This window comes from Ictidomys tridecemlineatus, chromosome X (assembly GCF_052094955.1).
Source record: "Ictidomys tridecemlineatus isolate mIctTri1 chromosome X, mIctTri1.hap1, whole genome shotgun sequence".
Lineage (NCBI taxonomy): Eukaryota > Metazoa > Chordata > Mammalia > Rodentia > Sciuridae > Ictidomys > Ictidomys tridecemlineatus.
In genome coordinates this window covers 120,505,990-120,532,197 of record NC_135493.1, presented here as the reverse complement: position 1 = coordinate 120,532,197, position 26,208 = coordinate 120,505,990, and the positions used below count along the sequence as shown (strand labels likewise).

The 26,208-nt window shown below is 37.4% G+C and overlaps 1 protein-coding gene and 1 non-coding gene across 3 annotated transcripts in view; one reads left to right on the top strand and one right to left on the bottom strand.

The window, feature by feature from the left end:
- The window catches only part of Mid1 (midline 1), a 586,678-nt gene that overhangs the window by 311,634 nt on the left and 248,836 nt on the right, over positions 1–26,208 (bottom strand). The window lies entirely within an intron of this gene.
- Trnav-cac (transfer RNA valine (anticodon CAC)) lies at positions 3,048–3,120 on the top strand. Its single transcript has one exon. It is a non-coding gene; the product is annotated as a tRNA-Val (tRNA).

Genomic DNA, 26,208 nt, shown 5'->3' with positions numbered 1-26,208 from the left:
CATCATTAAATCTCTCCTCATCTTCACACCCACATCCAATTAGCTACCCAATCCAGTTTATTCTATGACCTCAATGTGGTTGGCATCTGACCCCTCCTGTCTGGATTTTGTCATGGCCTTGGAATTAATCTTCTCAGTTTGAGTGGCATCCTGGCATCCTTTTTTCCATTACTTCTTTCCATTGCTACCACATTTCTCTTTCTATGACTTGGATTATATCATTGCCTTGCTCAAAAGCCTTGAGGAATCACTACTATAAATAGCATAAAAAGTAGGATCCCCAGCTGATACTCAAACTACAACACTGTGGTCCATGTACCAGTGTGGTCTGTGAACCTTTTGGTATGGCTAATGATGGGGGTACATAAAAGAACAAACATTTAGAAACCTGTCTAGGTATTCTTTTCTTTTTTCCCCCTGATTTTATTTTTTGAAATGTAATTATATATCTATGGGATCTACCAATGTAGCTTTGGATTTTGTACCTGTTAAAAAAAATTTAATACCTACTTTCTAATAATTCATTTTTATGGCTGAAACATACATGTATTGGTATGCAACAGGTTGAAAATTTAAAACAGTAATTCTTCATGAAGCACTGTTCTACAGTACTACTCAAAGTGTGGTCCCTGGCCTTTCAGCATCAGCATCACTTGGAGCTCTTTAGATAAACAAAATTGCAGGTCCCACCTCAAATGTACTGATGCAGAATCTCTGGGGTTGGGTGCCAGCAGTTGATATTTTTTCAATCCTCAGCTGTTTGAGATATGCTGATTAACAATGCTTTGGCCATTATTTCACCCCTGTCACCCCCAGTGGCTATTAAGCACTTGAAATGTGGCCAGTGTAATTGAGGAAATGATATTTTTAGCTTTTTATTTAATATAAATCTAAATGGGCACATTTGGCTAGTGGCTGCATATTGAACAATACATGTCTGATCTCCCATACTATATTCTTAGACATCCACAGTGTCATTTTTTAACACATCTTTTTTTTTAAATATATATTTTTTAGTTGTAGGGGGACATAATACCTTCATTTTATTTTTTTGTGGTGCTGAGGATTGAACCCAGAGCCTCATGCATGCTAGGTGAGCACTCTACCACTGAGCCACAACCCCAGCCCAGTGTCATTGTTTTTTTTAAAAAAAGTTTGTTTTTTTAAAATAGTACTGGGGATTGAACTCAGAGGTACTCTATTGCTGAGCTACATCCCCAGCCACTTTAATTTTTTTTTTTAAACAGGCTCTCCCTAAGTTGCCAAACTAGCCTCAAACTTGTGATCCTCCTGCCTCAGCCTTTTGAGTTTTTAGGATCATAGGCATGTGCCACCACACCCTGCCAGTGTTATGTTTGTGCTACATTTCAAGCTTTTTAGTTCACCTAAGAATATTTGGTTTCCAACTGCAGTACTTTCATAGCATTTCATTAAATGTTACCTATCTCTTAATGTAAACTGCTATTTTCACCTCTTCCAAGAAGACTTTCAGGATCTTTCTTATTTAACTTCTTCCTTGTTTTCCTTTTTAGCATTTTCTAGTAATTTTTAATAGAATTTATTATCTTCTTGGTGCCCTAGATACTTAGTGTGGGGGTCTCCTTCCTCCAGATAAAGAGCTCTTGGTTTAATCATCTTTCTATCACAAGATAGCACCTACCTGGTACTTTGCAAATGGAAGACACTCAACAACCATGTAATTGAATGGAACTTACAGGAAACCAGAAAGAAAAGTCCTTAATACCAACAATACATCTTAGTGTTCTTAGAAGTTGAGACAGATCAGAATGTTAATATACACAATTTAGTTTAGAATAGGAAAAATGTTACAGCTCTGGTGAAACATTTGTCACAGGATCAAAATACATTGTTACAAAAATAAACCCAGTGCTTGCCTCATCATTTCTTTAGCAGCAGGAAAGCATTTTTCTTTGGCAATTCTCTACCTCCATCAGAATTGTTCCTTAACTAAATGTGAGATTAAAAACAGGCTTGTAGCTTTTTTTTCTTTTTTTTTTTTTTAATGGCATTCCCACTGGCAGAACCATATTCTTGGCGATATCAAAGCAGTTTCTCCATTAATTTCATGAAAGATCTTAGACTTCTGAATGGATCAATATTTTGCTACAAATAAGAAAAATGATGTTTATTTTTACAGAAAAGTTGAGAAGAAAATGCAATTCATTCTGTTTTATTTCAGGGTTCTATATTTGATGCTGTTTTTTAGATAGCTATAAAATTAAAATACATGAAATTAACCACACCAAACCAAACTTTAAGGTGGTTAATAATTATGTATATTCTGCCATCAATGTAGAAGACATGTTAGACTTTTATAGGGATTACATACCCACACTGACTCACAAATACAGCACTCCAAACAACTTATACTTCACAATGCCTCTACACAAAAGTGAATGGGAAATGCATGTTACTTTCTAACAATGGGCAAAGGCAGCATTCATATTAGGTTTGAAAAACTGAATGTCAAATATAATTGGCAGTTTTCTTTCTGTGTGCCTTACACTGTGGGAACTTACCAACTAACATCAATGCCAATTTCTCTTGTGAGTTGTATTTTCAAAAAGTTTAGGTTGTCTGTACCATGTGGAAGAACATATGATATAAGCTCCAAAAGTCTACACATGACACATTTGATGTTCATCTAAATGTGGTTTGAGAAGGCTGGAAAAGATGCAGGATTATTGTGAGCACTTAGAGAAGGAATAGACTAGTAAGTCTAAGAAAAAACACTATCTCAACAATCCACCATTTGTTAGACCATAATGACAAAAAAAATATTTAAGACTGAAAAAAATGTCATAGTACAAAATATATCATCCTACTTATGCACAAATAAAGTAAATATATGTTGAAGCATAGAAAAAGAACAACAAACTGTTGGTTAAAACTGATTTTCCTTGAGTGATGAGCAAGGGTAGTTGGGGTAATGAGGGATATATTCTTCATAAATCTACTTTATGTAATTTTTTTTTAATTTGAATTTTTTTAATAGTACTTGGGATTAAACTCAGGGGCACTTGGGCTGTGGCTGTGGCTCAGTGGTAGAGCACTTGCCTCACACGCATGAGGCACTGGGTTCGATCCTCAGCACCACATAAAAATAAATAAATAAAATAAAGATAATATGTCCATCTACAACTAAAAAAAATTAAAAAAAAAAAAACAACTCAGGAGCACGTGATCACTGAGTCACATCCATAGCCCTATTTTGCATTTTATTTAGAGACAGGGTCTCTCTGAGTTGCTTAGCACCTCGCTGTTGCTGTTGCTGGCTTTGAACTCATGATCCTCCTGCCTCAGGCTTCAGAGCTGCTAAGATTACAGGTGTGCACCACTGCACCTGGCAGTTTGAATATTTTATAACAATAACTTTCCTTGTTTAACTTGTAACTAAAAGTGAAAATTGTTTTAAGAAAATAAAAACCTTTCTATTTGAGGAAAGGCAATTTTTTCCTAATAGAGGATTTCCCCCTAAAATATGTACAGAAAATCAAGTTGGTAAATAGTTTTTAAAGGAAAAAATAATTAAAAAATTAAACAGGTTTTCCTAGTTACCTCTGATTAACTCTCACTAATGATAATAAATATTTATATACTACTTTAGAAATTATACTTTATATTCATTGTCACATTTGTTAATTTAAAGATAAGATAGGTATTACCATAATCATTTTACAGACAATGAAACTGAAATTCAGGCACATTAAATCACTTTGTTGATATCGCCCAGGGTGTAAGTGGCAGGGCCAGCATTTGACAAATTGTGGTTTGAAAGCTCAGGTATTAGCCACCATATTCCTCAACTCAAGGACATACAGATCAGATAAACTGGTTAGTTGATACTGACTAGAGAAATTAAATCACCCAATCCACACAATTTATGGATTTATAGTTTAATGGTATTATGTGAATTATGCAAGACAGTAATATTTTCTACAGCCTGCAAGGTCTCTAAGAATTTTCCTCCACATTCTTTCCAATGATATTTTTCTTCATTAGAGGAAGCATCAGTAGGAGAGAAGGACTCAAATTTCCTTGAATCCCAATCCCATCCTCATGGTCCTATCATATTTAAGGTCCATTCATTGTTCATCAGTTGTTATACAAATACATACTGATCTTTTAATATGTTGCTTATTGTGTGTATAGTAAATAGGATCAGGGAGAATGAAGCATCATTCCTGCATTTAGGGAGGCCCAAATTCCTGGGGAAATAATAATCCCCTATGACAAAAAGAAGAGCAACAACAAAATATGTGCTAAGCTGCAGTGGTTTTCAGTTGGGGATGGTCATGCTGCCCGGAAATGTTCAACAATACTGTGTATGGAGCTTTTTTGGTTGTCACAATTTGAGGGGTGGGTACTTGCTGCTGGCATCTAGTGGTAGAGGTCTGAGATGTGGCTAAAATTCTTGTAACTCACAGGACAGTTCCCAACAGCAAACAAATACCAGGACCAAGCAAATAGTGTCAAGGGTTGGAAATCCTTTGCTATGGGGCATAACATCATTTCCAGATTTTGAATGAAGAAGTGTATTCCAGGTAAACCAGAGGAGATTAAAATATTAAGCAATCTACTCTTGAATCAGTACTCAAATCTTATATTTGTGACATTAAGACAGGGTATAGGGGCTGGAGTTGTAGCTCAGCAGTAGAGCACTTGCCTAGCACAAGTGAGGCACTGGATTTGATCCTCAACACCACATAAAAATAAATAAATAAAATGAAGGTATAAAAAATTCACAAGATGAATAGTTGTCCTTTAAAAAAAGACAGGATATAACTTTCCTAGAAGTGGGTTTATAATACATAATTAGGCAGAGTGGGAGAATCCAATTATAGGAGAAAGATTGCCTATTCTTCCACCCTACTCTTAGGTGAGTCCCCATCATCTCATCTCTCCCTCCCCAGACTGCTAGCAACCATGATCAGATTGTCTCCTGCTCAACCCTCATTAAGACATTCCCTACTGTACTTCTGTTTTTTTTTTTTTTGTTTTTTTTTTTTTGTGGTGCTGGGGATTGAATCCGGACCTTGTCCATATGAGGCAAGCATTGTACCAACTGAGCTATATCTCCAACGATTACTTTACTTCCTTATCCACTCTCCTTCTTTCTCTCCCCCATGTGTCTGTATGACTCTGGTACCTTTGAAGGCTGGTTCTAGTTTGGGGTAGACCACTAGGAAGAATCTGGAAGAGGTCTGAGAGCTGCAGATGATGAACATCCATGAGTTTTCCATTCCCTTTCCTACTTGGTTACCATTCTGGGTGTGACTTCCTCCCAACAGTACCAGAACTCCAGCTCTTATATAGTTTTGGTGTTTCATTCTGTCCTCTTTGTCCCTCCAGCTGATGCTAGTCTTTGAGAAAGTCAATATCTTTCTTGTGTTCCTTTAATTCTATCCCCACCTCTGGAAGTAGCCATTTCATTAACAAATTTCTATTTGATCCATCTGAAGTGAATTTTGTTTAAAGTCAGTGCTCTGACATTCACACTCAATCTAAATCAGTTTTCCTTCATATAGACTTTTGCACAATACCCAATCATTTTTCCTCTGTTTTTTATCACATTTTATAAATGCATATATATGCATTCATAGATACATTTTGATTCTTTATATAATAGCTGTCACCTTACTGACACAATTATGTGTGTTCCATAGGGATCATGGTTGTTTTGCTAATGGCAGTTGAATTGATAGGTTAAAAGGCAGGCAATATCATCTTTGAGGAGAGACCCTTGAATTTTTCATGAACTAAATCATTATTGAAAAGCAATGTTACTATGAGGAGCTTATGGGTGAGAAAATAACATATGTGAAGAAAAATGTTTAAAGCTTTAAGTGCATGCATGCATGATTCAACTGACACTTGTTCAGCACCTCATTTGTACCACACTCTTCATTAAGCATTGAGAATATAGGCAAGAGAAAAAAATAGTTTCTTTTGTCAAAGGTACATGACTGTTGGGGAAGATAGAAACGTAAAGAGAAGGAGGCATGTGAGAAACATGAGCCAGGATTACCATGGGGTCAAGAAGGAGGTTGCCATTAAGGGAGAAGCTTGTAAGAGAGGCATCTGGAAGTAAGAAAATTAAAAAAGATCATGTTTCAATTTTGTTCAGAATACATGAGGGATAATATGACTATAAAGTTTTTGTTGATCCTCAATTCAAGGAAGAAAGGAAGGAAGCAACATGCAAGTCAAAATGTTGCTTTGGGGTAATGGCTCAGCACAGATAAAAGGGTGCAACTGGCATTGGAAAGTAAAGTCAATAACAAGAAAATTGTCTCATTTTTACTACAAGCTCCAGATATATGGGTCCTGATAGTAATGGCAGCTCAGGTAGGGTGATCTGCAAAGCCTCTAGCAAGAGCTCCTGGGAACTCAGCAATTTCTGAGTTTAGGAAGGTATAAGTAATTTACCCGCTGTCAAGTTTTATACATGTGTGTGCACAAGCGGGTGGCATGCATGAGTGTGTGTGGTTGCAACATGACATTTATAATCCTCAAGGTAATAGTTATGTTCACCAACAGCCTTAGAATATTAAGAAATATGCTAAAATCTTTTTTCATTGAAATGATATTTTTTTACCCTCCTGTGTAGAGGAAAAAAGTGATTTACACAAATACATTTTTAAAAATTTGTTTTGTAGTTGTAGATGGACAGAATGCCTTTATTTTATTTATTTGTATGTAGTGCTGAGGATCAAACCCAGTGCCTCACACATGCTAGGCAAGTGATCTGCTACTGAGCTATAGCCCCAGCCCAATTTGCACAAATACTTTTTTCATGTTTCTGGTTTTGTCAATGAATTTTGCCCCAGCCCAGAGAAGTCTCAATGAGTCACAAATCACTCTGATTAGAACCAAATAGCCACTGAGGTCCTGTCCTCAGTCAGACATTAGACCAGAGATCAGCAAACTTTTGTTACACAAAGAGGCAGATAGTAAATAATTTGGTCTTTGTAAATCTCAGTTGTTACAACTCAACATTGTTATTGTAATGTGAAAACAGTCAAAGATAATATGTAAATGAATGGATGTGTTCCAATAAAACTTTGGTTACAGAAAGAGGTGATAAGCCAGATTTGGCCTGTAGGTTCTAGGATTTGACAGCCCTGTACCACCTTATAGAGGAGGAAAAGAAAAATTAAACTAAGAACAGGGCGACAGCTCCACAAGAAGTAAGAAAAATAAGATCAGTGATGGTAACACTATGGTGGTACCAAAAGGAGAATATTCTAATTGTAAGATATAGTAAGGTAATAACAATATGTCAATGAACTCTGACTAGCAGAACTCATATGCTCCATACTGATAAAGCAAAACTTATTGGTACAATTTCCTATCTGCCATAACTATTATGCAAAAAAATCCTATTTAAAAATATGAATAAACATATAGTTCAGAAATAGAAGCTACTTAACATGGATGGACCTTGAAAATATTATTTAGCATAATACTGAAATAAGACAGGCAGAAATGTTCAGAAGAGGCAAATCCATAGAGACAGGAAGCAGATTAGTGGTCGCCAGGGGCTGTGGAGAGGGAAGAAATAGGGAGTGACTGCTCATGGGCACAAGATGACTTTTTAGGGTGATTAAAATCTGAATTAGTGGTGATGGTTGTATAACTCTGTGAATATACTAAAACCTACTGATTTGCATATGTTAAAAAGGTGAATTTTATGTTATGAGAATTATATCTCAAAAAAGGGAGTAGGACATATTCATACAATGCTTTGGCAACATCCTTCTGGGAGGCAATGTATATAAACAATCTTAAAATATGGGAAGCAACAGAGAAGTAGTAGCTAAGATGTGAAAACGAAAAAGCACAAGAACCAAACAATCCAATATTTTAGCAACTGGGACGGCTCCATATTACTCAGTTTGAACACAAAAGGATCTCTATCTTGTCTGAAGAGTAATTATAGGTAATGTGTTGCCTTTCCACATCCATGGAAAATGGCCACAGACACTTGATCTGTTTATATGAGTTAACATCAGATATGTCTAGACATAAAATGATTATTGCTGAGCCCTAGGCAAGGAGCTTTTCATACATTGCTCATTTTAGCAGTTTTGCTGTTTATGGATTATAAAGCCCATTTTACAAAGAGCAAACAGATTGGCAAAGATCATACTCTTTTTTTTTTTTTTTTGGTACCAGAGATTGATCCCAGTGTCACTGTACCACTGAACTATATCCAAGCCCTTTTATTTATTTATATTTTGAAACAGGTTCTTGTTGAGTTGCTGAGTGGCTTATTAAGTTGCTGAGGCTGGGATTGAATTTGTGATCCTCCTGTCTCAGTCTCCTGAGTCACTGGGATTATAGGCATCTGCCACTGCACCCAGCAAGGCCATAATCTTTCCTTGTCTTTCTAGATTTCATGGATCTGAGGCAGAAGATACCTCTAATGGAAGAGAGTGTCAGCCCTCTGACTCACTCCCCTAGCATTCCTCAGCTGTTTTTGCTCCCCAAAAGGGGGTTGCTTTGGAGGCTCTGCAAACAAGTTCACAATGTTGCCATCTGGATTTCACCAGTAGTCCTTCCAACTGGTTTCCCTGCTCCCTGTTCCGCCCATAACTGCCAAAAGGATCTTTAAAAAACTCAAATCAGCACAGGCCCCTCCCTTGCTTTAAAGGCTAAGCTCCTCATCCAAGTTTAGAAGGGGTTGGATGCCCTGGTTCCGCTGGCCATCACATGTGCCACATCCTGCCCTTGACCTTCCTGCACCAGCCCACGGGCCTTCCTGCCCATCAAGGCTTCGAGGCTTATCCTAGTTGATGCCTCTGCTTGGAATGCCCTTCTTATGGCTGACTTGTCATTCAGGTCACCTCCCACAGAGACTGTCCTTGTCTACTATTCTAAAGTAGCCACAATTCACTCTATTTTAATCCTTTGCAAAGCTCTTACCATCTGATATTTTCCTTCCCACTGCCCTCCTTCTCTCCTCCTATTGCTCCTTCACTCCTTTCCTCCTACCTTCCTTGCTTCTTTCTTCTTTCTTCCATCCCTCCCCCTTTTCCTTTTCTCTCCCTCCCCCCTCCCTTCCTGCCTCCTTTCCTTCTAGTGGAATATATACTCTATGAGAACATGAACCCTGTGCTGTTCACCTGCTTCTGGCCCATTTTAGGCACTCAAATATTTGTTGAAAGAATTAATGGATGCCAATGAAACTTGGCAAAAGTCCTATGTTTTGCTAAATGATTAAAGATCTAAATCCCACAGCATATGGTTATGGCTCTGCAGAGAGGTAACCAATAAATGGGACTAATGACCACAAACTTCAGAAGGCTCTGACCAATACTGACCATTTACAAGTACCCCCACCCCAAAGTTCCATGTCTGAGACAAGTTTCAGCTTGAGGTGAGTTTTTATTACCTACTCATAAACCCCTGAATCATGTGGTTTACAGGGCAAGTGCTAATGCAGTCATAATTATATTGGTGTGAATACATTGTCATAGAAATGTAGCAAACATAGGCACAGGCATTTAAGAGAAACCAGCTGCTCCCAATACAAGATCAACCGTCGCATAGAAACCAGTCAGCAGGCACACAGCTAAGGAACTTGAACTGAGTGACTGAAGGTGACACACCCTATAAATCAGAGTGAGATGACAGTTTGCACTAGCACCTCGGAGCAACCAATTCATTGCCCAGAGAGCTATGCATTTTGGGTAAATCTGCAATTAAGACATGGATACCACCCTCTCTAAATGGTAACTGCCATTCTTTTTCTGTTTAATTAACCCAAGCACAAAATAAGTGTTAATTTCAGTTCGTGGGTGATTTCCTTTCTATTCCTTTGGAAGCTGATCAAGAAACAAGAAGGGACATGACGTTCTTATACATTTAGCACTTACCTAGGGTTTTTCTTTTCCTTTATGATCTTTGAAATAACAGTTGCTTCATTAAGAGACTCAAGGGTGAAAAATATCAAACCTTTGATCTTTTCTTAATTTACACGTATATTGAGCAAATGAAAATGGATCCACCCTTACCATCTCTCCAGAATTAGCACTTTTAATGCACTCAGTTGTGACTCTATAGCAGGATTTCTCAGCCTCAGCACTATTGACATTTCGGATCAGACATTAAGTCTTTGTTGTGGAGCTTGTTCTGTGCATTGCTGGATATTAAGCAGCATGCCTGGCCTCTACTCACTAGATACCAGTAGCACAGTACTACCCACCCCCAAGCTGTGAAAACCCAAAATGTCTCCAAACATTGCTGAATGACCCACGGAGGGAAAAACCACTCCATGGTGAAAAACCATACACTTACATATTTGATTTCTTGGACACTACTAATTTATCAATCTGAAAAGGACACTCAAAGCCCTTTAATATTTGTTGCTGTGTTTGAGTTGTGGCTATTACTCATCATCTTCTTGAAATGCCTCAGGGCCAGGATTGCTCTTGTAGGAAGATTCCCTGAAATTCATTGCAAAATTTTATGCCTTCATCAAGCATTACATGCTAAGATTACATTTCTCAAAAATAACCAGCCTCCATAAATACTTGCTTCTGAGACAGGACATTATTTGAAATTGATGGAACAATCTAAATTTCAAAGCAGACATTTAAAGATCATAATGTTTTTATGAAGAGTTCTTTAAAAGGAAACAAAAGAGAGTTGGCTTTAGTTTGAAACCAATGACAAAACTAGTAATTTGTTTCTGCTTTTTGCTAAAATACCTAATCTTAATGACAAAATATTTAGAATAGCAACAGAAAGAGCAGAACTGCCCTGGTTTTAGCCTTACAAGATTTTATAACCCTGAAAAGGCCATTCATCAGCAAACAATCTATAAAGACAACCCAAAAGAATGTTCCAATGGCCTCATTCCCTTGTCTTGGTTATAATCCAAGAGCAAATCCTCCAAGTCTAAATCTCGCTACCCATAAAACTTCTTATCTGCCTTTACTTGGTAAAGGCCATCAACCAAATCTCTACACACAGTTTTTTCCCATAGAGGAATGAGGCTGTAAGTTTGTTCACCAAGAGGCATTAGGCAAGAAGGAAGAATAAGCAAGAAATCTAACATAAATCTTTATCAGGCTTCTCTTGTAAAGCTGACATGGATTTGGAAAAAGCTTTTCTTTGGGGTTTTCATAAACTTTATTATTTGCTCAGCCATCATTTATTCTCATTGAAAAAGTGCATTTTAAAAGCTGTCAACAATCATACACAGATCATTTGACATTGTGCAGGAAGTTGGCCAGGGTAATATACTTCTATGGCATAGTGGCGGTGTCATGTGATTTTGTTCACTTTCACAATTTTCTTGTATGGTATTTTATGGTTATTGATTTTATACCAGATGAACATTTGGTATATATATAACTTTTAAAAGCTGTTCACAGAGAGATGAAAAGTCAATTAGTATTATTTTTAGGTTTTTTTTTTTTAAATGACTTGCTTTGTACAAGCCTCACATTTTTGTTTGGGCCTGAGAGAAAAATAGTTGACATAGTTCATCTTAATCCAACTTGTGGTTTTTGCTCTAAACCCTCTTCTAGTAGCCTGCACCTTGTGGTCTATTTAATACCTTGCCTTTCTTCTTAGGAAAAAAAAAAAGCAAACCAAAAGAAGCTATGTTCAGGATGATTGACTGGAAAGAATGTGGCTCATCCACGATAGTAGGTGTGGACCTAGTATTCTGTAAGAACAGTGTGGTTCACCACAAATGCGAAAGGTGGGGTGTGTGGAAATTTTGGGCCCCTATTCCAATGCTTGAAGGGGCTTTCCCAATCCTTATTATGGAAAGTTAAACATCCTTCCTTTTTACAGGTCTTCCATAAATTAATTTAACAGTTACTGGGGGGGGGATATTTTGACATTATGGATTCAGTTTAGGAGAAGGTCTCTAAATACTTCCAACTAAACTTCATGTAATTTCTAAAGCAACCAGTCACAAATAATGAGCATCTTATAGTACTAAGTCAAGGAAATTAATGATTTGAATACTACCTGATTAAAGTGTGTCATTGTCCCCTCTCCTTAATGAAAATACAGTTATCAATATACTGTCTTTGTAAAACTTTGGGTGCTGATTTTTTTTTGTGTGTGTGTGTGCTTATATGGTGCTGGGGATTGAACCCAGGACCTTGTGCATGCAAGGCAAGTACTCTACCAACTGAGCTATATCTCCAGCCCATGGGTGCTAATTTTAAGGCAACCTAACATAAAATAATCCATCCAAACTATTACAGAGTGAATGTCATGGAAGGCCAGGCACTCGTCACATTCTGTCTTCTATTTTCAGATGTAAAATAACTCCAAAAGTGAATTATTTAAGAAGTGTGGCTGCAACAGGAATCCTATTTAGAGTGAAACCAAAATTGGGCCTTTCCAGCTAAGAAATCTTTTTCAACTTGCCTAACCACTCTCAGAGCCATTCACAACCCATTTATCATCTCCATATCAATATCAGCTCTCTTTATGTAACAAACCAATTGACTGATACCACCAGATGAGTGTGTGCTACTGTGTGCATTACTTCATTCAGTTCTCCCCTCACCTTACAAGGGAGGAGGTATAATGTTTCCCATTTGACCAGAGATTAAGTGGTTTGCCAGAGTAACAAAGGTCATGAAGGGGCTGAAGCAGGCCTTGAAGCCAGCCTTGTCACAGCATATCATAGCCAGTGATTTTCCCACTCCACCTGGAAGAGCAAGTCATCATTCCAAGATGGAGAACTGCTGGCTTCTATTGGGAAGACATGGAGAATATGACCACTGAAATTAGATCCAACAATTGTTGAATAGGGTTTTCCGTGCCCTGATGTGAAATCACACATATGCTTTTTTGTTGGGGGGAGGTTGGAGGGGAGTTAGACCCAAGGATGCTCTACCACTGAGCTATACCTCCAACCATTTTTAGTTTTTATTTTGAGACAGGGTTTGCTAAATTTCTGAGGCTGGCCTCAAATTTGTGATCCTTCTGCCTCAGTCTCCTGAATGGCTGCAATTACAGATGTGGGCCACTTATGTATTGAGGAAATCATGAGTCAATAGTGGTATTTGTTACCAAGGGTTAATCCTGTATTTTTCTCTATAAGATAAGAAAATATGCAAATTCCATGCTGATGCATTTTTCCTCCTGAAAATCTTCCCAGTCCAGTCCAGTCCAGTCAATCCTATTTCTTCTTTACACTTTCCACATCAGGTGTTCTTTATTCTACCTGCTCTTTTAAGTGAACAGAGAGCAGGCACTGGGTAGGGGGCTGGCCTTTGATATTGCCTTGCAATACAGTAGGAGAACTGCAAATTCTGTTACCATTGTTTGGAAACAGGAGTCTGTTTTGTTATCAATGCTTAGAGTACAGCAGTCATAGCAGGGTGCAATTTGCAGTTGTGCCTTGCTGATAAGGACTTACATTCTGTGGCTACAGCCTAGAGTTTTTTATAGTCTCCTTCTAGAGCATTTATTCTCTGAAGCTCCCCTATCCAAAAATGTGTTCCTGCAAGATTTCTCTTTTTGCTCTATTTCCTACTAGGTTCACATCTTTGCTGTGATACTTGTCACCTTGGACAGTGAACTTCTCAAAAGCAGATGGATTGCCTAAGGGTCAGGCAACCTTACCTGGTATGCTGAATGCTCTCCTACCTTCTCCTATTTTGTTTTATATTCTCTGAAAATTTTCAACTGAATTCTTTGAACATCATTGGTTAAAGTATCTACCCAGCTTCTCAACAGCCATCTACCACTTTGAGCTGTCACTCTACTTTGCTTCTATCATTCCATTTATTTTCCTTTGGACTTCTAGTTTGGCTCAGAAAGATGAAGAACAAGGACTGCTGCCTTTGTGGTCACTGGCCAGCTGTGTGGTGATGACAATATTAACCTCCCTGATCTTATGAAGGTTCTCATTTATATTTTTAAGGAGGGGTTAGAGGAGAGGGGAAGGAGAGAGTAGATAAATCTTTTTGGTTTCTAAGTCTTTTTGATTAACCAGATACAACATTTATGTAATTACACTGCCTTTCAACCACCATAAGTACTTTAGTGGTCACCTCCAAGATGGCCTGGAATGGTTCTTGCCTCCCCGGTACTCACAATCTTGTATTTCCCTCCCCTTAAGTAACTCACTTTTATCTAACATAATATGACAATGTTGAGGGGAATCCTTTTCCATATTTGTTCAAAAAGATTGTGACATCTATCTTGCAAGCAGACTCTCCCTAGCTGGCTTTAATGAAGCCAGCCAGCATGTTGCAGAGGCCCACATGGTAAGGAACTTATTGGCTTCTCACCAATAACCAGCAAGGAAATAGAGCCCTCACTCCTAAACTGAGTGGAGTTCTACCAACAACTGTAGGAGTGAGCTGAGAAGCACATTCTTCCCTTGTTGAAACTCCATATGAGATCCCATGTTCAGTGGACATGCTGGTCCTGGCCTGGTGCCAGATCCTGAGCAGAGGGCACAGTAAAGCTGTACCCTGATCTATGACCCACAAAACTTATGAGAAAAATAAATGTGAATTATTTTAAGTCTCTAAATTCTGGGAAGTATATAAATTGTTTTGAAGCAAGAGATACCTAAAACAAGGGCTTCATAGAAAGGCCAAATAGAGCCAATTAGTTTGCCACATGTAGCCACCAGAGGAAGAGAGTGATGCTAGTTTTTGAATGACAAAACCTCAATTCTTATACTATAACATACTCAGAAAACAGGCTAAAACAACCACACAGGTGTACACATTGTCCTCTGGGCCTAATATTTTGGCTTAAATTTTGTGTCAAATGCATAAAACAGACAGGATGCAATGACTAGGCAGAAAAATAGTGAATATATATATATATATATATATATATATATATATGTATATGTGTGTGTGTGTGTGTGTGTGTGTATGTATATATATATTTAATATAAATGAACAAAAATAGTACATACTGATGGCAGGAGTTTTAGATATCCCTTAATTTAATCAGGCTAGAGCTAGAAAGAATTCCAACATAATTTGAGGTTTAAAACCAGGAGATAACTGGGCTGGGGCTGTAGCTCAGTGGTAAAGCATTTGTCTCGCATGTGTGAGGCATGGGGTTCAATCTTCCACACCACATAAAAATAAATGAAGATACTGTGTATTCATCTACAACTAAAAAAATAAAAATAAATTTAAAAATTTTTAAAAAGAACAGGAGAAAACTAAATTATTTGTTCAGGAATCATTCTGGTATCCTGGCTGGCTAGGAAAGCTCCATTTGACTTAGCTACATTATCAGGAACAGTTATTAGAGTTAGCTACTTTCCTCTTATTATAGTGCTTTTATTTATCTTTTATTGGTACATCTGCTCTTATTTTTAAATAAATGGATAGTCAAGACTCAGATAAAAAAAATCTAGCTCAATTACATTTGGTAGTACAAGTTATGTTATTTCTCTTGCCTTTAAAAATTAGTGAAAGCTCCAGCTCAGGAGGTTGAAGCAGGAGGGTTGCAGGTTCAAAGCCAGCCTTAGCAATGGTAAGGTGCTAAGCAACTCAGTGAGACCCCATTTCTAAATAAAATACAAGAAAAGGCTAGGAATATGGCTCAGTGGTCAACTGCTCCTGAGTTCAATCCCCAGTACCAAAAAAAAATTAGTCAAAGCTCATTTGTAGTTAGAAAAATTATTCATATTGGTTTCATTTTCTTTCTTTATTGATTGACCTTTATGTTCAATATCAGTTCCTTCATATAAACATGAGAAGTGATAATGTAGGTTTGACTATTTCTATACTAATGGAATTACTAATCTAAACTTTATTAACAAAAGGCAAAGGTTTATAACATTTGTTCTGGTCAACATTTACTCATTACACTGTTATACCCCATCAGCACTATTTCTTAGTACTTAAAACAGCCTTTGGGGTTAAGAAGCCCTGACTTTGAATTCTGATCAATTCATTTACTAACTGGGTGGCCTTAACTTCCTTGACACTTTGTTTTATAATCTACAAATGGGGATAAGTATAAAGTCCTTGAGATTGAACCCAGGACCTTATATAAGCCAGGAAGCACTCTACCACTGAGAGGCATCCCCAGCCTCCTATAAAGTCCTTGATAGGGAGGTTAACATACAAGTCAAATGATATAAATAAAATGTTTCTTTTATACTTGATTCAAATAGGTATCTGTTACTATATTTTCAAGATTTTCTTTGTTTTTTTGATACTGGAGAATGAACCCAGGTATGATCTACCACTGAGCTACATCTCCAGACCATTTTATTTTGAGACAGGGTCTTGCTAAATTGCCCAGGCTGTGGCCTTGAATTTGCAATTTTCCTGTCTCAATCTCCCATCCTCCCTAGTAGCTGGTATTATAGGTGTGCACCACTGCACCCAGCTGTCATTGAGATTTTTGTATTGTAATTGGTTTTCTGTAGTTTGAATACAATATGGCTAGATGTAGACATTTGACATTTATCTTGCTTGGTGTTCTCTGAACTTTCTGGATTTGAGGTTTGGTTCCTGGCATTGATTTCAAAATTGTCAGTAATTATTATTTCAAATACGTTTTCTTTTCTCTCCCTGTCTCCCTCTCTCTCCTTCTTTGATATTCCCACTATGGATATGTTATACCTTTGGTACCTCTAATTGTCTTTTAGTATTTGAATATTCTGTTCCTTTTCTCATTATTTTGTCTTTATATTTCAGTTTGAGAAGTTTCTGTTAGCATATCTTTCAGCTCACTGCTCTTTTTGTGAGGGGGGCATGAACAGTCTGCTCATGAGATCATCAAAGGCATTCCTCATTTCTGTTATAGTGTTTTGGTTTGCAGCATTTCCTTTTGATTCCTTCTTGGAGTTTCCATTTCTTCATGTACATTACTCATATGTTCTTGCACATTGTCCACTTTTTTTTCCATCAGAAGCTTTTGTATATTATTGAATCATAGTTATTTTAAAATTCCTGGTTTGATAATTTCAAAATCTCTATCATATCTGATTCTGGTTCTGTTTAGCTTATCACTTCAGATTGTGATTTTTCTTGCCTTTTAGAATGCCTTGAATTTTTTTTTGTTGTTGTTAAGAGCTACACATGATGTATAATAGGAATTGAAGCAGATAGGCTTTTAGTGTGAGGTTTTGTGGTGTTTCTGGCTAGAAGCTAGGATGTATTTACTATTTGCTGAAGCTGTAGATGTCAGAGGCTTCAATTTCCTCCCCCATTATTGTCCTTATGTTTCCTTAGAAACTCCTTCCTTTTTTTTGGGGGGGGGGCGGACAGAGTGCTGGGGATTTAATCTAGGACTTAACCACATTAAGTGAGCCACATTCTCAGCCCTTTTTCTTTTTAATTTTGAGACAAGGTCTCACTAAGTTGCTGAGGCTGGTGTTGAACTTGCAATCCTCTTGTCTCAGCCTCTCAAGTTGCTGGGATTACAAATGTATGCTACTGTGGTCAGCTAGAAACTCCTTTTTAAAAATTGCTTGGAAAAAATAAAATAAATTGAGCATTGCAGTTATTTTATATGTATTGTACTGTCATTAAACAGGGGCCTTAATGATGTGGGATATAGTGTAGGGGAAGGAGAAGTGCTTTGTAATCCTGTGATTAGATCTTGTTCTTAATGTTCCTGTGCCCCTGGGCTGTGACCTTCACAAGTGCTTCCCAGCTTTTATTTTCCCCTTAGGTGAGACAGGAAGGCTACAGAAGGCTGGCAATGTGTAACTTTCCTTCTCACAAGTCAGATAAGGCTCTGGTACATTCTCCTACATGGCTGCTAAAACTTTTTTTTTTTTTTTTTGTGTGTGTGTGTGTGTGTGTGTGAGAGAGAGAGAGAGAGAGAGAGAGAGAGAGAGAGAGAGAGAGAGAGAGAGAGAGAGAATGCTCTGGGCTTATTTTAAAATGGTTCCCTTTCCCTTAGACCTGGTCAAGCAATAGGTGGTTTTTCTCTGATCTTAATCTTAAGAATTTGATGGGGATCCTAGAGGTACAACCCACAAAAATGTTAGTTTTTTACTCTCAAGCTAGTCCATACTTCTACCTACAATTCACTGAAGTTACCAGTTCAGTGTTCCTCCTGGTTACTGGGCATATTGTCTTCTGATTAAGGAAAACTGATCTATATTCCTAGCTTTTTCTGACTGTCCAGTTTTGGGAGTGGGAGTTTATCCTGTAATTTCAATTCGCAGAAGGATTTAAGACAAATCATTGTTTTTTAGTTTGGTCTGCTTTTTCTCTTGTTGAAGGGGCAGGAGTGATGACTTCCAGACTCTCCACATTAAAGTGCAGTGGCACATGCCTATAATACCAGCAGCTTGGGAGGCTGAGGCAGGAGGATTGTGAGTTCAAAGCCAGACTCCGCAAAAGTGAGGTGCTAAGCAACTCAGTGAGACCTTGTCTCTAAATAAAATACAAAATAGGGCTGGGGATGTGGCTCAGTTCCCCTGAGTTCAATCCCCAGTATCTCCCCCCAAAAAAATCACAGGGGGAATTTAAGGGGAATGGTGAGGAAATTGTTTTTCTATTCAGAATAATAAAAACAATTTGATTAAAATAGTCGTTTAAAAAAATCAGTTCCGAGAACTTTATAGAAGAGAGAGTGACGAATGACATATTGATTTCCTTGTTCCACATAACAAACTACACAAATTTGGTGAATTAAAATGGTATTTATTATTATTATTTTTTACAAATTCACAGTTATGTAGGCTTAAAGGATGGACAGGCTCAACTGGGTTCTATGTCCAGAGTCTCAGAAGACTAAAATTAAAGCATCTGTCAGCCTGGGCTCTTATCTAGAAACTCTGTGCAAAAATCCACTTCCAATCCACTCAGATTGCTGGCTGAATTTAGCTCTTTGAGTTTGTAGGACTGAGGTCCCTATTTACTTGCTTTTGTAAGTGGAGGGTTGCTCAGCTCCTCTAGGCTACTATTCTATCCTTGTGTATCTTCAAAGCCAAAAATGGTTCATCAAATATTTCTTATGGTTCAAAACTCTCTTACTTCACCTTTTGTAACAGCCAGAGAATGTTCTCTGCTTCTAAGAGCCCCTGGGATGAAATCACACCTACCCAGAAAACCTCTTCTATATCAAAGTCAACTTGCTGTATAATGTAACATTCATGGGAGTAATATCTCATAACATCCACAGGTTCTGAAACAGGGACATCTTTAGAGATCATCCTAGAAATTCTGCCTACTACCAGTGGGTATGCAGAAGACCCTTAGGATGAGAAGTCAAGAACATTCAATGCATCAGATACTTTCCTAAGAGCTAGGCCAGTTCAGTCTGCAGAAGTGAAGAAAGGGCTAATGGGTGCTACACTTTTCAGTTTGTATGTAGAAGAGATGGTACACATTCATTCACTTTACAAAGTGGATTTGGCCATGAGGGAATCATCAGCATCATTATTTGGGGGCAGTTTTGGTGGGATGATAGAGGAAGGAGCAGGCTATGGTGGGGATGGACTTCATTTATTTCTAGATAACTAAATCTGAGTGGTCACACAGAAAAAAAATCTATATTAGTTCATTACCTACATGTGTTTACATTCTGCTTATTGTTTGCCAAATTTTTATATAGCTGAAGAAAGAGGGATAACAAAGAAAATAAGTAATTTAAGATATGGCTTTTAAGCAAAAAGATTGGTGAATTCCAAAAATACTCATTTGACCTGATGAAAAAAATCATTTGTCAACTTTTTTCCTTCTTTTTTTTCTCCCCATCTCTCTCTTTTAGTTATGCCAATATTCTCACAGATCAGAAATTCGATCAACATCAGCTTCTTAAATCTCTCTGGGCATCTCTATGAGGGGTCAAAGTCATATTCAGGGATGCACTTCTCCATTAGCATGTGAGCCATTCCAGTCTCTGTCTGCCCCAGATTGAGGAAGATGCCCGAGACTGCATTTTACATTGTTTTATGAGAGTATGTGGCATAGCACACAGTTCACCTGGCTTGCATTTTGACTTGCCCTGAGAAAAGTTTGGTAGGAGACACACACAAGCCATGATTATACCAACAGAGCATTTTGAATTGAACTTTCATCTACGATGACTGACAAGACCATCTCCTTGTGTGTTTCCTTTCAGATTGTGCAATTTCAGTGCCCAGGTTGTCTTTATAACCTGAAGGGCCAGGAATATTCTAAAGCCTAAATTGGCCTATTCCTGGAGAGCAGTGCTGAGCCTACTGGGAATGCATCAATCTGCAGGTTTCCCCCAGCACTGAAGACATATTTCATCCTATAATTGAAAAATAGATTTGATTTATATTCCATTGTGCCAGAGCCTCCATTCAGTTCTCTTGACAGAGAGGTCTGGGCAGCAGGGAGATGGTCTAGTTTTGAAAAAAGATACTCCATAGACACTTATGAAGAAATGGCAAAAATGGAGGCTGACAGATGTTTATAAAAGGATTTCAATGCCTCTTTTAGATCCCAGCGTTAGATCAAGGGATGGGAAGCACAGAGGGCTCCAGACACCAAAAAAAAAAAAAAAAAAAAAAAAAAAAAAAAAGCAACAAGGGGCCTCCTGAATTGGAACTAGAATTTGCTAAGTCTCACACACACTAAGCACTTGACACATGGGTTCATTGTGTATACCTTCAACATTGCTTCATCTGGGTGTGTTTATCTTGATTTTTCTAAAAGTCCAGAAAGACGGGTAACTTTCTCAGGTCACATGGTTAGCAAATGCTCCAGTGATGATTTGAACTTGCTCTGAGACCTCATTCTTTCTTATGGCCCACAAAAAACATTTGCTGTCCTGTGCCCTCCCTAAACAGACACCCATGAACTGAGTATGTAAAGTGGGATGCTTCTGCCAGAAAGGCAGAATATACAAACAAAACTACCCAAGACACATGCTATTTAGTCAGACAGTGGCACTTAGGACATTTTCCATTGAATTTATGCTGAGAAATGTAGCCATTATTTTCTTCATTTTTCTCAGGGATTACCTGGAAGCCAAGATAATCATTCATCAGGGCTACCTTAGAAAATTTGAGTGATAATGAGAGGTCCTCTCACTCTAAAAATATCTTGGGAAATTAGCCCTGTAGATGCAGAGGTTGGCAAACTTTTTCAATGTTTTAGGCTTCAGGAGCTAGACAATCTCTGTTGCAACTATTCAACTCTGCTTTTGTAGCATGAAAGCTGCCAGGGATAGTAATATATAAATGAATGGGTGTGGCTGTATTCCAGTAAATTTTATTTATGGACACTGAAGTTTGAATGTAATCTAGTTTTCACTTGTCATAAAATATTACTTTTTTTGAAAAATCTAAAAATCAAAAAAATATAAGAACCATTCTTAGTTCATGGGCTGTACAGAAGCAGTCAGAGACTTGGATTTAGCCCAGGAGCAATAGTTTGCCAATCCCTACTACAAGGAGCATACGTTAATTTTTCCTGTATGTTCAATGGTTTAATTTCAGGAAATTCACAAAAGTAGAAGAGAAGACCCATTTGATAACTTAATTATCAAATACCACTGAATATAACTTGATGTTTGAAAAATATTAAGATCAACTTTAGACCATCAAGGTGGCTCATAATAAAGTTCTTTATTACTTAAAAAACTCTTTTAATTAAAATTTTCATTGATATAATTGGAGATTTGTATTCAGTAGTAACATAATACAGAAAGACACCTTATCGCTTTTTCCCAGGTTTCCCCTACTTAATTATGTCAGTTGGTAAAAATATAGTATCACAACCAAAATCTTGATATTGATGCAACCCACTGATTTTATTCAGATTTCCTTAGTTTTACTTGTACTGGTATGTGAGTATGTGCATATGTGTGTTTAGTTCTATCACTGCAAGGATCTCTTCTGTTGCCCTTTTATAATTATACCCACCTCCCTTCCTTCCCCACCCTGAAGTCTGATGACCATTCATTCTTTTTAAAATTTTGTCATTTAAAGAACATTATATAAATGGAATCATACTACATGTAACTTTTTTTTAGTTGTGGATGGACATAATATCTTTATTTTTATTTGTTTATTTTTATGTGGTGCTGAGGATCAGACCCAGGGCCTCACCCATGCAAGGCAATCACTCTACCACTGAGCTACAACCTCAGCCCCACCACATGAAACTTGTTGGCATTGATTTTTTCCACCCAGAATAATTCCCTGGAGATTTGTCCAGGGATAAATACTTTATTCCTTTTTGTTGCTTCTTAGTATTCCATGGGAAAGATGTATCAGTTTGGTAGACCTTTGGTTACTGAAGGACATTTGGGTTGTTCCAGGATCAGGTTAACATGAATAAAACTTCTGTGAATGTTTATGTATAGGTTTTTGTGTGACCCTGTTTTTCATTTCTCTGAGACAAATGCCAAGAGTGCAATTCCTAGTCTATGTGGTAATTACATACTCATTACTGTTTAAAAATTCCCTTTGTGCATATTTTAAAATATGATTTTTAAACATTACTACAAAACACTCCATAACAAATGACAACATAGTAAAGGTCCTTTGAATATTCCCTGCCATCTTGCATTCTCATTTTATAGACCCAGAAATTCTAGACTGAAGAACTTCACTGACCCTGCAGAGTTGGTCACCAGAGACAGAATGGTCAGTGTTGGCTGAGCCAGGACAAGAAATCACTTCTTCTGTATCTCCCATTAGTGTTCTCAATCCAACATGCTGCACTCATAAAATTACAGACTGAAGCAGCCAGTGACATGGTGTTTCTCATCACAAGAGAAAGAACAAGGCTGACTTGGCTCTTAGGGACACTGTGAGCTCATGTCCAATGGCCTGTCCTTGCCACAGCCTCCGTTGAAAGAGCCTTATGTGGCTTCTTCACTCACAATTTGAAACTTGTCTCATAGCACAGGCAAGTGATCAGGGACAGCAAAGTGTGAACATGCAAACAATTGTTGCTGATTCTCCAGGGTGTGCATGGGAACTGAAAACTGAAGCTCAGCAACTGCAGCAAATAATCCCTGTCCATCAGGCCCCCAGGGGTTATGCAGCTGTGTGGTTAAGAAGTTGGAAGATACTGATGAGAAACAGAGTTGAACTAGTTTTGATAAACTGCAATTCTTAAAATCTAAACCTCACTAGACATGTTTCCTGAATGATCTAAAGAAGAATTTGTTTCATTTCTACCTTAGACTTGGCAATTGGATTTTAAACTCTGCTAGCCACTACCAGAACTACAGGAATCCTGTCATCTTTTACTCTCTCCTTCTAATGTGGGCAGCATTGCCACAGTGCATCCATATCTTAAGCCCATACTACAAAGTGGGGTCTTCAGAGCAGCAGCCGCATCACCTGCAGACTTGTTAGACATGTAGACTTTCAGGCCTCATCCCAGAACTGGTTGAAAGAATAGCAGGTTATGAGGCCCAGCAATCTGCTCTTTTCTCATGTGGAGATTCTCGAGTTCACACTCCAGCTTTAGAACTGCCTTCAACCACATAGAACTTCTTTTGTAGACAACAGAAAAGTAAGTCACAGCTTGCAAAATAATGATAATAAAAGCCCAACCAACAAAATTGTTTCAAGCCTTTTCTGTCAATTACACAGTCTTTATGAGGTCAATATTAATATAAGCAAGCATAAGCCAGAGCTGTTATTTCTGACATTCAACAGATTGTGATTTTCTTCATGTATGCAATATTTGTTATGTTTCTAATGAGAATGTTCAGTTTGTGCTTCTCCTTAGCACCTATTTAAAATTCTTTATCAAACTGTAATTTCCTTGAGGGCAGGAAATGTGTGTCTCTATAGCCTAATAAATAGGTGTCTAATAAATGGTTGTTGAACAAGGGAATGGATTGTATTTTATATTATAGTTGCTTCATCCTCCAATAAACTGTGCATTTTAAGGTTGGAGAAGATGTGAATTTTGTTCATACTGGATTCTTGAAAAGTTTCTCACTATCCCTAAGTAGCCAGCAAACTTCCCTAAACACACTAGCTACATAAAAATAGTTGACCATACAACAACAATAACCAAATAATCTATATTTTTCCTACCACTGCAGAGAATCTAAATAATTTTACTATGGACAGTATTTCCATGGACATGTGAGAAAGATAATATAGTATGTGCCATTTTGAATATTGTTGAACACACAAAATGACTACAAAATGGAACCTGAGAGCACATTTGGGGAGATTTTGGGTGAAAAAGTCACCTGTGACAGAGCTATCCTGTTTCAAAAGGGTCCCTAATAGAACCAAGAGGGAGAAAGGAAGCAACAGATATCAGGTAAATTCATGGGCTCCAGCTTCTATAGCAATTTTTCTAATTAAGAAACCAAACCACACAGCCTCATTAGAGATATCATAAGGTAGCGATACCATGGGGCTTTAATGTGAACTTTTATATTTTTCTGACTTGTTACTTATTCTGTATGATAAAGAGTAACTGATACTTTCACAGAAAGTATTATGAGAAATAAGTACACTTGAAGAATCAGGTATATGAGAAGGAAAAACACAATATCCATACTTAAGAATGTAATGCTTATGGAACCAGCTTAGGTGCCCATCAAAAATGGATGGATAAAAAAAATATGGCATTTACACACAACAGAATTTTGCTCAGCCATAAAAAAGAATGAAATGATGTCATTTGTTGGTAAATGGATGGAACTGGAGAACCTCATGCTAAGTGAAATAAGCCAGACCCAGAAAGTCAAGGGTCCCATATTTTCTCTCCTATGTGGAAGCTAGAGAGAAATGAGGAATTAAAAAAATGTGAAGGAATCTCATGAAAGTAGATGGGAGAACAGTACAATAGAGGAAGGGGATAGAGGGAGGGAGGAGGGATAGGAAGGGGAGGAATTGCAAATGAAATTGCCCAAATTATGCTATGCTTTATGTATATCTGTAATGCACCAATTAAAAAACAATAAATGGATAGAAGGAAGACAAATGGAGCAGAGGAAGGGAGCTAGAGAGAAGGAGAAGAAGAGGGAAAGGGGAAATACTAGGAATTTAAATGGAGCCAATTATGCTATATACATTTATGAATATGTTGAAATGAACCCTACTATTATGTATAACTACAATGCACTAACACAAACATTAAAAAACCCACTTGAATCAAAGTGTGAAATATGATATATCAAGAACTATGTAATGTTTTGAACAACCAATAAAAAAAAAAGAAAAAAAATTAATTAAATACAAGAAAAAAAAAAGAATATAAAATAATGGAGCAAGGAAGAGTTGTCCTCTTTAGTTTTTATCAGAAAAATGGGAAATGCTAAGTGTTTCCCTCAGTGCTCTTTGTAATAGAACATTTCAGAGGGAAACAGGTTTTGTAATCTACCTTTCAGTAAGACAACCAATAAATAATTTGTCTATATTTGAAATCTAAGGTTAGGAAAAAGTAAAATTAGAGATGTTTATTATAAGTAGACTTTAGTAATGAAATGCTTTGGAAACCTGCTACTGCTATTAACAACTTTTGGATGAGTTCACCTTGGTTTTCTTTTCCATCAAAAGAACAATTCCACAAGAGTCACAGGAAGAAGAAATGGCCATGGACATTATTCACTTTCATTGTATATTGCTGCTGTCTTTGTGTATTTATAGAAATAGAATTTTGTTGTTAATAAGGGATTTTGCTCTATTGAAATGTGTCTTTAGGACATGTATATTTTTAAAATAACTAATATGTTTCTGATCTAAGAGGAACTACCAAACCAGACTAGGCAAACATCATCTTCCAAACAAAATTTAACTTTGTTTTTAATTCATTCAAGCATTTCACAGAGAATTTGTCTCCAGGCAAAACTCTTAAAAGTTACTTTTGAGCCAACATATGTTACAATGGTTGCCTGAAATCACTGAATATTTTAGTAGCATTAATTCAAATTCATTTAAGCAGTATTTCACATAAAAAGCTTCGGCCAGATCTAGTTCCAAGAGTCTTTGAAGGTAGAAAGCTATCCATTGTGAACTGAGTAGACAGTGTAATAGAAAATAAATGTTCACCCCCAACTCTGAGAAATCATCTTTTCTACATGCTATCAATCCCTTTTACCAACTATATTAACAAAGATATCATACCTCCTGCCTCAGTCCACAGGCCTCTGAAGGAAGTCTAAACAATTTTGAGTGATCTGGAGTAAAAGCACTTTTAGCTAACAAATTAAAAATCCTCTTGGTGGTCACCCTCTCCCCTCAAGGTGGTGTATCTTCTTGATTTGTCTTTCAGAGAGACAGTCCCATGCCTCACCTGTTTATCA